This window comes from Acipenser ruthenus, chromosome 57 (genome assembly GCF_902713425.1).
Source record: "Acipenser ruthenus chromosome 57, fAciRut3.2 maternal haplotype, whole genome shotgun sequence".
Taxonomy (NCBI): Eukaryota; Metazoa; Chordata; class Actinopteri; order Acipenseriformes; family Acipenseridae; genus Acipenser; species Acipenser ruthenus.
In genome coordinates, this window is record NC_081245.1 from 3683101 (window position 1) to 3697521 (window position 14421).

The window sequence follows — 14421 nt, forward strand, 5'->3', positions numbered from 1 at the left end:
TACCAAGGGGTCATGAGTGAAGGTATAAATAGGGGTCAAAGCAATGCTATCTGTTCCTTCGTTTTGGTTAGAGAGCAACCTGGAAGGTGTTTTGTGTGGAGAAAATCGTGAGTGTTTTGTTTTGTTTATTGTCGTGTCAAAATAATACTGTTTGTGATTATTTAGATAGCTAAACATGATCCAGGAGCTGTTGCTAAAGGCACAAACCTGGACAACACTGTATTTTCATCACAAGCACTAGAGCACGCAATGTGGACGGTTGTTTGTGTTTGTGTTACGTGAAGGTGAATTAAAACTGGACTGTTATTATTTTGGGGCCAACCCGGAGATCATTTACTGTTGTTCGCCATCAGGCATTTGGATTACAAAATACAACCATTAAACACACATTGCACCTCGATTATAATTATCTGTTTATTGATCACCTGCACACTGTTAACCACTTTGCCAGACGTGGTGTCAGAACACGGGATCATGGACCGCAATGCACTGGCAGAGCTGCTGGAGGCGCTGGATAGCAGACGGGAGGCAGAGGAGAGAAGGAGAGAGGAGAGATACATTGAGCTCCTTGAGAAGGTAGGGGTGGCACTAACGCCACACCTTACAGCAGCACCCACAATGACGGCTCCGAAAGCTCGGGCGCTGAAGATGACGGCAGAGGACGACCCAGAGGCGTACCTGGTCGCATCTGAGCAGCTAGCCACCACCACGTCATGGCCGCAGGAGTTCTGGGTGAGCCAGCTGAGACATTGCCTGATCGGAGAGGCTCAGGCAGCATACCAGGCACTGAGCAACGCGGACGCGGACAATTACGACCTGGTGAAGCTGGCCATTCTCCGTTATCTCAACATCACCGCGGACACTCACCAGGTACAGTTTGGGGAGTACCGAAGATCCCCAGATACACGCCCCAGGGTGGTTGTGGAAAGGTTATATGACCACATGGTGCACTGGCTGACCCCTGCCAAGATGACTAGTCTGCAAATGGGGGAGGCAGTGGTAGTGGAGCAGCTTTGCCATGTTATTGGTACCGAAACCCAAGTCTGGATACGACGCCACAACCCTGACACCCTGGAAAAAGCCTCGAAACTGGCCCAAGGACTTTGAAGACTCCTTGGTTTCCGCCCGGACAGGGATACTCACTGCTCCCATCCACCAGTGCAGCCGAACAACTCCTCCTCTCTCTCCTCCACCAACATCAGCCCCGGGATCCTGACCTCCGAGACCGCCGACCCCAATGGGCCCCCTTGCCTCCCCTTCATGGAGACCAAGGTTGATCCGCAGCTGGGGTAGAGGTGCTGCCCCTGCCCCATGCCATTATTATTATTATTATTATTATTTACCTCATTGTTATTATTATTGATTTCTTAGCAGATGCCCTAATTATTATTATTATTTATTTCTTAGCAGACGCCCTTATCCAGGGCGACTTACAATCGTAAGCAAAAACATTTCAAGCGTTACAATACAAGTAATACAATAAGAGCAAGAAATACAATAACTTTTGTTCAAGTAAAGTACAAGTTTGACAAACCACAATTCAATAATACAGCAGGTAATAGTGATAGTTACATCAGGATATGATTAAATAGTGATAGTTACATCAGGATGTGATTAAATACAAAGTACTACAGGTTAAACACTTGGCAGATTACAGTATTCTGAAGTACTTAAATGCAGTAAAATAGGGGCTGATAAGAGCAAAATAAAGCACATTTACATGAAGGGTGATAGTGTCCCAGGATACAAACAGAGGAGTTCTACAGGTGCTGTTTGAAGAGGTGAGTCTTAAGGAGGCGCCGGAATGTGGTCAGGGACTGGGCAGTCCTGACATCTGTAGGAAGGTCATTCCACCACTGCGGAGCAAGGGTGGAGAAGGAGCGGGCTCTGGAGGCAGGGCAGCGTAGCGGAGGTAGAGCTAGTCTTCTAGTGCAGGCGGAGCGGAGAGGTCGAGTGGGGGTGTAGGGAGAGATGAGGGTCTGGAGGTAGCTGGGTGCAGTCTGGTCAAGGCATCTGTAGGCTAGTACAAGAGTCTTGAACTGGATGCGAGCGGTGATCGGGAGCCAGTACCAGCAACGGGACAGATATTTAACCAATGTGCCCTCTGTCACCCCAGCTTGTTTTAGGTACAATCAACTGGGACACCTGGCCAGGTCATGCCCTGCTGTAATGGAGTGTGACACAGCCGCATGTAATTGGGCACCTGAAATAGGTAAGCGAGGGGAAAATGGTCAGGAGGGGCCTTGTATTGTTAATGTGGTTTTAGGGAATGTGGGTACCCACGCATTAGTGGACACAGGGTGTGAGCAGACCTTAATTAGGACAGCTCTCCTAGGCGGTGTGTCATGGAAGCCACAAGGTCAGGTGGCTATCTCCTGTATCCATGACATACAGGAGATGACATACCCCACCATAAAAGCATATTTATGGGTAGGACCGATAAAACGTCACCTCGTAGTGGGGGTGGCGGAAAGGTGACCACACCCAGTTATTCTGGGCCGAGACTGGCCAAACTGTAAAGAATTACTGAAATTAATGGCAGTCTCAACCGCATGGGTAATCGTGGCAGAAAAGAAAGGGAAATAATTGGTGATGTTTTTCCCTTTCAAAACAAAATGTTTCCCCTCTTTTTCATGCTAGAAAAATGAATAAAGAGAGACAGATAAGAAAATGGGAGGGAGCATTAATGAGAGAAGGCTGGAGTTTGGTGGGAGGACACTCGAATGATAACAAACGTCAGTCAAAGGGGGTCCGAACGCAGTGTGACCGAGAGGGCGAGGTTACTGCTAGCTGATTGTTTTAAATTCTGCTGGATGTCGCAGAGCGCTAGCATTCAGCAGGCTATGGTTAAAAACGGTGTCACATCAAAGACATTTTATCCATGTAACAAGAGCTTAAAAAAAGGAAAATAACAGCAATCCAGCATTTAGATAAAATAAATAACAATAAATGAGGACCTGGTATGTTAGGCAGCACTGAGCGAGCGTTTTTCAGAACATACTGTATATATATATATATATATATGGTTTAGTTTATATTTTCTTTGCTGGTCTGTCTATAACTTATATTTTACACAACGTAACATTTTTGAAAGCAAAAAGCCCCAATGGTGAAAGACCTACAAGCATCAGATTATTGTAACTCTATTCATGAATGTGTTCTTCACAAACAACCGTACCTTGTAAACAAGTCACACTTTTATACATGTATACAAACTTAGTTTACAATGTTAAATTAATGAATGCGTATGTTTTTTGCCAGTTCTGTTGCCCAGGTGAGGTCAAACAACACACACATGAAATAAACGTGCAGGCAGCTTTGCACAAAATCCAAACAAACTAAACATTCCAGTAAAACACTGGCCTGTGAAAATGATCTAACAGTTACTGACTTGAATCTGCACTCACACCCACACGCTGCTGTTACACGATCACACAGACAACAGCATGAGAAAACAACATGCGATTTGAGAATATTGTCAAGCACTGTATAACCCTTAACCTGTGAGAGCACGCTGGTGATGACGTCATCACGCAGCTTCACCGAGCGTTTTTAAGCGGTACTGTAGCTGGGATACCTATTCAATAAAAACAAGAGTTTCTTCAATTCAACCCTAATAAGTCACAATAATACACAGCACTCCCCCTCCTTTCCAGGGTCCAAGCTTCACTACAGTACAGAGCTGAGAAATAACATGAAAACTGACAGAGCAACTTATTCAACAAATCCACACTTCAAATAATCTCTATCTATCTATGTATCTCTCTCTCTCTCTCTCTCATATATATATATATAGAGAGAGAGAGAGAGAGGGAGAGAGAGAGAGAGAGAGAGAGAGAGAGAGAGAGAGAGAGAGAGAGAGAGAGAGAGATACGAACCAGATACAAACATCAGGGATCCGGTTTTATGTTTTTAGTAAAACTGATTATCAAAACATTAATTTCTGTCAGAAAATACATTTGATAACTATATGACACATTCACACTTAGAAGAAAAAACGGTCTGCAAAATATTTATTACAGTAATAACGTGTTTATTTATTTATATTATTTTCCCTGGAGAATAATTAAATCTCACTTTTACATGAAGTGATGAAAACGCTTTGGTCAAAGTTATTATTATTATTATTATTATTATTATTATTATTATTATTATTATTATTATGGTGATATATACAAACATGATATTTATTTATGTATTTAAAACAAGCACACAGATAATAGAAAACCAAAAATTTCCTTTGAAATACAGAGAGGACTACAATCTAAATGGAGGGATCTACTTTCCATTGCACATAAATATCATGTTTTAAAAATCAGCCTTCCAGTGAAAAAAGAATGGGTATTAAACACAAAATAACAAAGATTTCTTGACAGTTAGAGTTGACAATTCCGACAAAGACGGGACTTTGTCATGTAAGGCCGTCGCTGCACACACCGCTTAACTGGTACAGCAGGTGGGTTCACTAAAACATGTAATCTCATTCCAAAACCTTATATTATTATTATTTATTTCTTAGCAGACGCCCTTATCCAGGGCGACTTACAATTGTTACAAGATATCACATTATACATTATACAGATATCACATTAATTTTACATAGAATTCCCCATTTATACAGTTGGGCTTTTACTGGAGCAATCTAGGTAAAGTACCTTGCTCAAGGGTACAGCAGCAGTGTCCCCCACTGGGGACTGAACCCACAACCCTCCGGTCAAGAGTCCAGAGCCCTAACCACTACTCCACACTGCTGCCCTTATACTGTATTAAAAAATGTTCTCCTTAATCGTCGTGGCATCTCTCACGTCATTGCAAACCCTCGATTGGTGATGATCTCTCTGTTCCTGTACACAATCTTAATCCCTGTGCCTGAACCGCTTCTAAACTCTTTAACTGGCTCTAACTCGCTGCCTATATAACTTGGCTTCCATAATCTATTACACCTTACTGTACCTTTTACAGATCAGAAACAAAGCATATTTTTCTACGTTCTGGAATTAAATGTAATCGTCACTAGCAGTAGGCGTGTCTGGTTAGAACCGTCGCGTATTATTGGCTGCGGAAGCACCCTGAACCCAGATTGGCTGGCCTCCCTGTCAAAAAGGGCGGGAGCATGATAAGAAGCAGAGGTAATGAAACTGGATACCGGGATCGCCACGTTGGCTCCTACAGCGCTGTGTTTCACTATGTAAGATCACGCTGAGCTGGATCCCAAATGGCTTCAGTTTGTTCTGCATAGTAAACGCGCTCTCTCTTGGTTCTGTTTTTCCAAAGGCTGCTGCTCCTCGTGTGTGCGGCATTGTATTTGGATGAGACTGTGCAACTGCTTGCTATCTTAACGGGTTGTACTGTTTGTTTGTTTTTTAACTGAATTGTTTTAGATAAAGAGCCGCTTTAGATATGAAACGCAAGACTTGAAAGTAGAAAGAAACCGCAACTTACGCCGACTGCAAGAGAGAAAGAGGTAAACAAAACTGAATTCACTTTGATTTTACAGCACTGTACACATCCATTTCAAAACAGAAACTGAATAACGCACACACACACACAAGTTTGATTTGTATTGTCACAGGCATGCAGTGTAGAATTAGAAGACAGGATGAACGTTAGAAACCGGGAATCTGGAATCGGAATTCAGGATCGATTTAATTTATATATATATATATATATATATATATATATATATATATATATATATATAAAGAATAGCTAAAATTAGACAATGCGACATATAGAAGAATAAAAGAAAGTAAATGGATAAATAGACTGAACACGATTATGCCAGCGGGACTCAACAGAAAAAATGAGCTAATTAACTTAAATAAATATATAACATTTAAATAAATAAACAAAATTCATTCAAAAGTTGTGCATGCTGATGCGCTGGGGAGGCCAAATCTAGACTGATCCTCAGAGCCAGCATCGCATGATATAATAAAAATATGCGTTTATATAAAGTAGTGTTAATTAGAATTAATACAGATTCAAAGATAGAAGTAAAAATGATGTCACAATATATAGAACACCATGACATCATGTAAGAATAAATCATGGATTTGAATGTAAACAATAACAAGCAGGAGGAAACGCCACCTTCTAGCATCACTGAGAGAGGTGAGTGAAACTGGAATGCAGATCTATAGAGGGGGGGCTTTATTGAAAGAGGGGAAGAAAGCCTGTGGAATACACTGCGTTAGGGAGTCATTCATTTTAGTTTGCCATCTTCACTATACTACACTGTCAAAAACCTATAAATACCTCCAATGTTTTGATTCAAACACAGGCTCCCTTGAGAAAGTATTTACAACATATTGAAACGTTGGGCAGCTGGCTCTTTGAGCTAATATATATATATATATATACACTACCGGTCAAAAGTTTTAGAACACCTCAATTTTTCCAGTTTTTATTAAAATTTACGCAGTTTAATGTCTCAATGTACTCTGAAATTAAAGCATAGAACAAATAAACAATTGGAGATAAAAAAGAAATTATGGAATCGTTTTGTTTAACAAAATTTAATCTAAATTTTTGACTCATCAAAGTAGCCACCTTTTGCAGATATAACAGCCGAACACACTCGTGGCATTCTTTCTACAATGGAAATCAAATATTGTTCGGAAAGTTCTTCCCAAACCTGTTGCAGAAGTTCCCACAAATGTGTTGCACTTGTAGGTTGCTTTGCTTTCACCCTTCTGTCCAGTTCATCCCGAACCAGCTCGATGGGGTTTAAGTCTGGAGACTGTGCTGGCCATTCCATGATTTGAAGCCTACCGTCTTGTTGTTTTCTTCTAAGGTAGTTCTGACATAGCCTGGATGTATGTTTTGGGTCATTATCTTGCTGTAGGATGAACCCCTGACTAACTAGGCGTATACCAGAGGGTATTGCATGGCGCTGCAAAATGCTGTGGTAGCAGTTTTGGTTCAGGGTGCCACTCGCTCTGTGCAAGTCGCCGACTCTGGATCCAGCAAAAGAGCCCCAGACCATCACGCTTCCTCCTCCATGTTTGACAGTTGGTGTCACACACCGAGGAACCATTTTTTCGCCTACTCGACGGCGTACAAAAACCCTGCAGAATGAACCGAAGATTTCAAATTTTGATTAATCGGTCCATAAGACCTTCTTCCAGTCTTCAGTAGTCCACTGGCGGTGCTTCACGGCCCAGGCAAGCCTCTTTTTCTTATTTTGCCATCTTAGCAATGTCTTTCTTACTGCCACTCGACCTGTCAAACCTGCAGCTCGAAGTCTTCTCTTCACAGTTGAAACTGAGACTTGCTTACTTCGACCAGTGTTAAGCTGTGCTTGAAGCTGTTGTCCTGTGAGCCACCTATCACGCAAGCTGTTGACTCTCAGAAACTTGTCTTCTGATTCTGTTGTGGCTTTGGGTCTGCCAGACCTCTTCCTGTCAGAGTTTCCTCCAGTTTCCAAGTGCCTTTTGATGGTGTAGGAAACTGTACTCGCTGACACCTTGGCTTTCTTTGCAATTTCTCTAAAGGAAAGACCTACACTTTGAAGGGTTATAATGGTCTGTCTGTCTTCCTTTGTTAATTGCCTTTTTCTCGCCATAATGAGAGCAATATACTACTTCCTGCAGTACAATACTGTCCAAATAATGCTTAAGAGGGTGTAGTAACACAGTCTGTTCCAACACTGCTTTTATACAGACAGAGGGTTTGTAAGTAATCAACAAAAGTTGGGACACCTGTAGGAATTGTTAGCATCAACTTTCAAGGCTTAATTTACTTCCATTGCTGCAGAACAGCTGTAAGTTGTTAACCCATTACTTGTTCCCTGAAAAAGGCCTTTTTGTATAACTCTGAAATGTTCATTATTTTTCAGTTTTTGGTAACCTAAACTTTTTTTTTTAACCTCTGGCAGTTTACCGCTTACCTTTGTACCATTTCAGGTTATTCACTGGACTTGAACTGCTTAAATTTCAATAAAAACTGGAAAAATGGAGGTGTTCTAAAACTTTTGACCGGTACTGTATATATACAGAATAATTATTGACCTGTATTTGTCGGGATTGTACATTTACATGAAATAAAATAAGTTATTTACGAACTTGATTTCGGGTTTATTTCTTTCCCCCTTGGAGAGATGAGCTGTTTGCAGAGTGTCTGCATGTGTACCGTAAAGAGTGTAATAGCAGCTCACATCAAAATGTTAACACTGTGAAGAAGGCACTGTTCACAATGTTGCATATCGCATTGTTTTACTCTCTTACAACATGTTTACTTGAACATGCATGCCGGCAGCGTGGTTAAAATGTTGTGCTTCATCCATGACAACGTATGCGATTAACGTAGCGATTCTTATCACAACCTCTAAATTAACAAGTACAAGAGATTTATTCGGACACGGCCTCTGTGCCAACACGTACAGGTCATTATATACTTTACCTCATTGTTATTATTATTGATTTCTTAGCAGATGCCCTAATTATTATTATTATTTATTTCTTAGCAGACGCCCTTATCCAGGGCGACTTACAATCGCAAGCAAATACATTTCAAGTGTTACAATACAAGTAATACAATAAGAGCAAGTAATACAATAACTTTTGTTCAAGCAAAGTACAAGTGTGACAAACCACAATTCAATAATACAGCAGGTAATAGTGATAGTTACATCAGGATGTGATTAAATAGTGATAGTTACATCAGGATGTGATTAAATACAAAGTACTACAGGTTAAACACTTGGCAGATTAGGGGGCTAATCTGGGGCAATTTATGGTTGTTACAAAATATTACATTGCAAAATATCACATTCCGGATAAGAGCAGTTATAAAATACAATACAATCAGTAGAGCAATTCAGTGGTCAGGGATTCGTGTAACAAACGTTTCTCTATCAGATTAGCCTCAAGTGTATACTTTTTGTTAATTTGTCGGTCTACTGCATTAACTACAGGGAAAGTCTTATGCATGTAGAGACATTAAGGTTGTTGCTTGATATGTGAAGTTTAATAAATGGGATTCATACATAATTTCCAAAATGCGTGAGTTTTGTGACCAATTGAAATAAAAGCACTTTATATGCAGTCTGAAATGACAAACTAAAAGTCTCCTTTTCTTCAGTGAGAATGGATCAGCCTCACTCAAAGGAAGTTTCTGAGATGGAAGCAGCTCGCATCAGCCCAGAGCTTCCTGTTCGATGGGTTGTTTCTGCAGACGGGACTGTTGAGATCAAGGAGGAAGTGACTGAGCTGGGGTGTGACCAGGCCAATGAGCGGAGCCTGCAGGAGGAAACCCCACCTTCTAGCATCACTGAGAGAGGTGAGTGAAACTGGAATGCAGATCTATAGAGGGGGGCTTTACTGAAAGAGGGGAAGAACGCCTGTGAAATACACTATATAAGGGAGTCATTCATTTTAGTTTGCCATCTTCACTATACTACACCAGAAAGCTGTTGACAGTCCAGTTTGTTTACATTCCCCATCAATAATTACCCCCACCCCCTTTTTTTGGAACCTGTTTGTGGCAACATCATGTCACTGTATGACAATACTATTGATTACCTAATTTACATGGAAACAGTGTTTATTTCTCTAAAATAATGTAAACCGGAGCTATTGTGACACATGATACTGGACTATTTTTATGATCAGACTAACATAGGTTTTACTGTTTACAGGACCTAATGTACATGTAAATATCCTGAAATGTGCTCGACAGGTTTTTCATGATGTTAAATGTCTATTATTTAAATAGGTCTTCAGAGTACAACAAACAGCATTGAGACACAGTTACATAACACATTTATCTAAATATTTAAAAAATAATGTTGCACCAGGTAGATAGCAATGCTAAGACTGCATACATCAGCTCACTATTGTTCAGCAACTGATATTATGCATGTAGTTTGAACTGTACCTTTCTAGTTGTTGTGAAAATGTCAAAGCAGAGCAACAAGCTAACTGCATTCCCAGCTTTGCCAGCTCAAAGATGGAGACCGGAATTGAAGTAATCCACATAGGAGTGTATCGATCTGTAAAGGTTGGTTCATGTGCAACTGGTTTTTTTTTTTATTTCTTAGCAGACGCCCTTATCCAGGGCGACTTACAATTGTTACAAGATATCACATTATACATTATTTCACATTATATAGATATCACATTATTTTATTTTTACATACAATTACCCATTTACACAGTTGGGTTTTTTACTGGAGCAATCTAGGTAAAGTACCTTGCTCAAGGGTACAACAGCAGTGTCCCCCACTGGGGATTGAACCCACAACCCTCTGATCAAGAGTCCAGAGCCCTAACCACTACTCCACACTGCTGTATTACGTCATTATTATTATTATTATTATTATTATTATTATTATTATTATTATTTATTTCTTAGCAGACGCCCTTATCCAGGGCGACTTACAATCGCAAGCAAATACAAATACATTCAAGTGTTACAATACAAGTAATACAATACAGTCATCCGCACTCTTGCGACATGCGTCTTTTTTGGAAAGTCGTACAGCCTTTTGCGACCTGAAATCGCATTTGGTCAACATTTGTTGCATGGTCGGAGTGAAGCTCCACAGCTTTTATAGCTGTCTGTGCCTGACATATCACTGACCTGCGACAGAAGTATGTACCAACCCTAAAACAGATGCAGAATTGCCTGGCAGTAATCTTGACATAAAACTGCTATTTTTACTCCTTGATTTGGTGATGTAGCAGCTGGGGATGAAGGTTCACACTGGAACTCAACAGGTGACTCCTCTACAGGTACTGTCATGTGACTCCATGCCTCGGTCTCTAATGGGATTGCATTGTGAATTGCCTCATCATCGGGAGCCTATGTATTTGGATATTCAGAATCTTGCTCATAATACGTCTCTCTGTAGCTGCCAACGCTGTGCAGTTCTATCTGAAGACTGATTATAATTCCATGCTGTAAAGAAACAAAACCATGCACAACATAAACTAGTCGGAAAAATAATAATAGCAATCAGTTCGGTCTCGCCGGCTTTGCGTGGCTGTCCGTAGGCGATCCAGTTGGCAAAAAAATGTGAAACGAAATAGGTTCCATGCAGCAGCAAAAAATCTGCAAGATGAAACAGCTTGCAGTAGAATTGTAAAAAAAACAACGGCTTGTTCCAGATAAACAGCAAGGTGAATCTCACTGTCAGCAAAGTTGCTTAGTAGAAGAAAATGTTTTATTATTATTATTATTTGTTTATTTAGCAGACGCCTTTATCCAAGGTGATTTACAGAGACTAGGGTGTGTGAACTATGCATCAGCTGCAGAGTCACTTACAACTACGTCACCTGAAAGACGGAGCACAAGGAGGTTAAGTGACTTGCTCAGGGTCACACAGTGAGTCAGTGGCTGAGGTGGGATTTGAACTGGGGACCTCCTGGTTACAAGCCCTTTTCTTTAACCACTGGCCTCCTATGTTTTAAAACTAAAAAAATCTAAGCAAACACATTGAACATTTTAACTTAATGCAGTTCTACATGAAAACAAAACCTTAAAAGGGAACCAGCAAACATACTTTTATTTTTTTTTTATTTTTTTTATTCTTGGACACAAATTCTGAATTCCTGGCCAGGATGACAGTGGTGCTCTTCAACGGACCACTCAATTAATATTTATTTTGTGTGACGGGTGTCACAAGCTATCAAAGTTAACAGAACGTCAATCAAGCTGTGTAAGTAAACAGAGTCTGGCAGGATCGTAATGGCCTTCTGTCTATACCAAGTTTGGTGCAGTTTGGTTGCTATGGTTACGTAGCCTTGAAGGGATACCTAGCCAATGGGAGCTACCCAGAAACCACTAGGGAAGTCGAACACAATGGAGGCTGCAGAGGGTTTAACATCTTGCTAAGATGGGCTGGAATAAAATGTCAACTGTATGAACCGTAAAAAAAAAATACCATGGTAACATCAATGTCACGGTATACGATGAGGCACATTATTATATGGAAGCATACTACCAATGGAGAAATAAAACTGTAACTTACTAAAATTACTGTAACTTAACACGCAATCACACTTGCTTTCACAGTATGCTTTACATTTGGACAAAAAGCAGGAAAAATGTATAGCAATTTTTTTTTTAAACGACAATACGAATTGTTAAACTTTAAAACAACACCCTAAAGTTGTACAATATATTTTGTACTGCCACATACAGTGCTGCAGTTTGTTAGAAAAATTGTAATGTACAATAAATAAATGGTTATGAGAGGAAGCTCTGCAGAAGAGTGAATGTGTAAGAATGCTTTACAATAATCTTTGTCTCTCTTTCTTTCTTTAGCTTGTAATATAGATGAAGGAGATCATGACTCCACTCCATCACTCCACTGCAAAAACTCTTCTAGTGGCAAACCGCAGCGCAAGAAACGCAGAGAGACGATACCACAAGAAGAGAATGCAGACAAACTGAGAGTTCAAATTCCCTCTGTACAAGACAGACAACCACTTACTCTGGAGAGTACAGAGACTGCACATTCTGTGTGTCTGAACCATTCTGAAACCCAGGGCAACTTGAAGACCCTGCCTTGTTCTACTGAAGATGGGAATAGTTCCTGGCAATTAGGATCTCCTAAAACTCACAAGGAAAATTACACAGGATGGACTCCATTTCCCTGTGCTGATTGTGGGAAGAGATTCAGTTGTTTATCAAACCTTAAAAGACACCAGCTCAGTCACACAGGAGAGAAACCTCATCACTGTACTGAATGCGAGAAGAGGTTTTCTCGATTAGAACATCTTACACATCACCAACGAATTCACACAGGAGAGAAACCATACCACTGCAATGATTGTGGGAAGAGCTTCACTGAATTAGGAAATCTTAAAAAACACCAACGAATTCACACAGGAGAGAAACCATATCACTGTAATGAATGTGAGATGCGTTTCAATTATTTAGCACATCTTAAAAAACACCAACAAACTCACACAGGAGAGAAACCACACCACTGTAATGAATGTGGGAGGAGTTTCAATCAAACAGAGAGCCTTAAAAGACACCAGCGCAGTCACACAGGTGAGAAACCACACCACTGTATTGAATGTGACAAGAGGTTCTCTCGGTTAGAACATCTTAAAAATCACCAGCGAATTCACAGGAGAGAAATCACACCACTGTAATGATTGTGGGAAGCGCTTTCCTGAATTAGGAAGGAAAACACCAATGAATTTACACAGCAGTGAAACCCTGAATGCTGAATGTTGAGAAAGGCTTAGTCTGGTGGAACACCTTAAAAACCAGGAAATTCTCACAAGACAAAAAACTTGCCACTGAGGAGATTAATGTGATTTTAAAAGGTATTTATAACGCATTGAGTTAACAATCCTTTAACAAACAAGCCTGCCTTATATATATAAAAATCCTGCGTTTTAGACTTTGAAATAGACAAAATAATAACACTCCAATCAGACATCAGAATTTCAAATTTTAACACATTCCAAAGAAGCACTCACTATTTCTCACCCCCGCTGGTAAGAGACTGAAACTGCAACTATTAATTAATCAATAAACCTCTATTGATGGGGACACATGGCTCTGTGCCAGGACTTAATTGCCTTTGTTTCAACAAATATTCCCTCTGTTTGTTAAAAAAAAAGTATATAGTGTTTATATGATTGGTTAAGCCACGTCTCTTCCACAGAAGAGGGTGAATCTTGAAGTTACATACAGGTCACTGAAAGTTCGCCATTTCCTGTCTGCATTAGCACAGTAACTAATGCCTGTACTTGGAAACTGCCAGGAAACTCTGTTTGTCAACTGCTAAACACTTTATTAAAACCAGAAGGGAAAGACTGTTGCAGCGCTACAAAGGCAGGACTGTGACTTGGCTTCTTCACGTCTAAACCCCTGGCTGGACCGCGGAGCAACGACCATCACAGGATTGGTATTCTTCTTACTTATAGGACTGCTTTAGTTCTTGAAAAGAGACTTATACATCCCTCCAAGTCATAAAGGAAGGTAACTATATGATTTATTGAATTTGCAGTGCATAGCTTAGAATCATAATGTTGTTTAAATGCTTGTAGTGATATTTGTTGTCTATATACAGTATGTGTAGGTGGTTCTGAAGTATTGCTCATATCTAGTCGTTTTTTTTTCAAAGTATTTAGCTTCTTAATAAACTTTTTATTTCTCAAGTAGTCTATTCTTTTCCTTTGTTTGTTAAACAGCACTATCAAGCATTTAGTGGAACCCACGGTGTGAAATATATATATATTGTTAATTTAAGCCATTCTAAGTAAGCAATAAGGCACAACAGAGTGTGTGATCTTATCTAAGTGGCTTCAACCACCCAGGGTTTGGTGATATTACAGTATATCACACACCCTGAAGTGTGATATTGTACCTTATTGCGCTTCTAAAATGGGTTAACTAACTAATTTGAAAAAAAAAAAACGTAAAACTTTTTTAATTAAGAAAAAAGTAATTTGT

General features: G+C 40.1%; 1 pseudogene; it reads left to right on the forward strand.

The window, feature by feature from the left end:
- Positions 1-14126, forward strand: part of LOC131724860 (zinc finger protein 79-like) — a 40346-nt pseudogene extending 26220 nt beyond the window's left edge.
- The last annotated feature ends 295 nt before the right edge of the window (positions 14127-14421 follow it).